Genomic DNA, 2,207 nt, shown 5'->3' with positions numbered 1-2,207 from the left:
GGTTTTATTTACAAATTTTAAGATTTGAACATCAAGTTTTTGGCGCCGTTGCCGGGGATCTGGCGTTTTAAATTATTTTCAAATATTTGTTCTTCGTGCGTTATAACTCTCTTTTTTTTTTCTTTAGGTTTCTATATTTAGTTGGTGATTGCTGGAAAACTCAGGTACGCTTCTAATTTCTCTTTTATTATTTTTAGTTAATTACTTTTGCTTTTAGACCTAATCATTTGAATTTACTTAATCACAAAAAAAAAATATATAAAACAAAACAAAAGACATTTCATAATCGTGAAGTAAAATATCAAAATAAAAAAAAAATTCTAAATTAAAATCTTTTACATTCTTGGTCATCTTGTTTATTTGTATTTGCATTTTCATAATTAATCTAAGGGCATCAACCCATTAACAAGATAAGGTGGGGATTTCATTACCCTTCCTTAGCCCAAAAACCATCTCCATCATATTGCATTACCTAGACTTTTAATCTTAAAATCAATTAGACGTCAACCTTAAGGAATTCGAGCTCAATAGGACAAGGAACCCTAAGAGTTCTACCAAGTTTGAGTTGTTTGATTAGTTGGTGTCTAGGCAAGTCCCTGAGGGTGGTTTGTTAAATTGGTTCAATTGCTGGCCTGGCCAACTCGTTTGGTGTCTAGAAAGGCAACGATGAGTGAACCTCCCACCTCTTATACTTACCTGGCTAACTAGTTAATCAATCTCCACTTGGAAGGTTTGAAGGGTCATCTTGGAACAGTTAGGAGCTGTCTAGATTTAGGTTAACCCTAGGATAGATTGAGTTTAATTTATTGATTCACTTGTTTGAAAAAAAAAAAAAATTTAAAATTTAAATTAATTTGGTTACTTTTCTTTAGATTTAGGACTCCTTAGGATCTTCTCTTTAGAACTTTTTCTCTTTTCTTTCTTTTCCTTATACATAAAAATTTTATAAAAAAAAAATATTGTATAAACATCGAGAACCGTACACCTCGTGTGTGGAGAAGAGTGTCGGGTCGTCTAGTTAGAATTGAGTCAATTCCTGTTGTTCCAATGGCTGAACCAATCCAACCCATGACCCTTAAGGATTTGTGTTATCCAGTTGGCTCCATCCAACCATCTTGTATCAGGTTGCCACAACCCACAGCTAACAATTTTGAAATCAAACCTCAAATCATAAATATGCTTCCAAAATTCACAGGATTAGAAGATGCTTATATATTTATTAGAGAATTTGAGGAGGTATGTGCAACCATGAAACTGCAATTAACAGAGGATGAGGTCAAACTTAGATTAATCAACTTTGCCCTTAAGGACAATGCTAAGAAGTGGCTTTATAGTCTGCCAAACTATTCTGTCACTACTTGGGAGGGCTTTGTGAGAACATTTTTAAAAAAGTATTTCCCCCATCATAAAACAGCTAGGATTAGGAATGAAATAAATCAATTTTACCAACTAGCTGGTGAATCATTTTGGAAGTACTTTGATCGTTTCAAGAATCTTTTGACCCAATGCCCACACCATGGAATAGAAACTTGGAGACTATGCCAGATCATCTATGAGGGGTTAGATTCAAACTCAAGAACCATGCTAGAGTCCATGTGCCAAGGCCAATTTATGGACAAAGAAACTACTGAAGCTTGGCAATTCTTAGAAGACCTAGCCGAGAAAAATTTACAGTGGAAAACAACTAGGGAACCTGATAAAGCTACACCTTCAAGAGGAGGAATGCATCAAATTCAACCAACCCTAGCATCAGAGGCCAAGATTGCAACCTTAACACGTAGATTGGAAGCCTTAGAATTACAGAGACCAGCCAATGTAAATCAAATATCTGCACCCATGTGTAAAGGGTGCAATGCACCAGACCATGTCTTAGAAGAATGTTCCTACTCGAATGAGTGTGCACAGGTGAATGCCACCTATCAAGGACCATTGAACAATCCTTATGCACCCACATATAACCCAGGTTGGAGGAATCACCCGAATTTCTCATGGTCCCAGAATCCTAATGTAGGTAATCCAAATTTCAATCAGCAAAATCTAAGGTCCAACCCAGTAATGAACAACCCGCCAGGCTTCCATGATAATGACAAGAAAATTACCTCTTTAGAGAAAAGCCTAGAAGCCATGATGAAAACACATACCAGCTTTATGCAAACTACGGATCAACTCATAAATAATAACACCCAAGCTATAGCCCGTCTGGAAAT

General features: G+C 36.2%; 1 non-coding gene across 1 annotated transcript; it reads right to left on the bottom strand.

Moving 5' to 3' along the window:
• Positions 1-1,416: 1,416 nt before the first annotated feature.
• LOC140852261 (small nucleolar RNA R71) lies at positions 1,417-1,523 on the bottom strand. Its single transcript, XR_012135163.1, has one exon. It is a non-coding gene; the product is annotated as a small nucleolar RNA R71 (small nucleolar RNA).
• Between the last annotated feature and the right edge of the window lie 684 nt (positions 1,524-2,207).

The sequence above is a fragment of the Elaeis guineensis genome, chromosome 10 (genome assembly GCF_000442705.2).
Source record: "Elaeis guineensis isolate ETL-2024a chromosome 10, EG11, whole genome shotgun sequence".
NCBI lineage: Eukaryota > Viridiplantae > Streptophyta > Magnoliopsida > Arecales > Arecaceae > Elaeis > Elaeis guineensis.
Note: the sequence above shows the minus strand (reverse complement) of the source record. Positions and strands in the feature narration are given on the sequence as shown.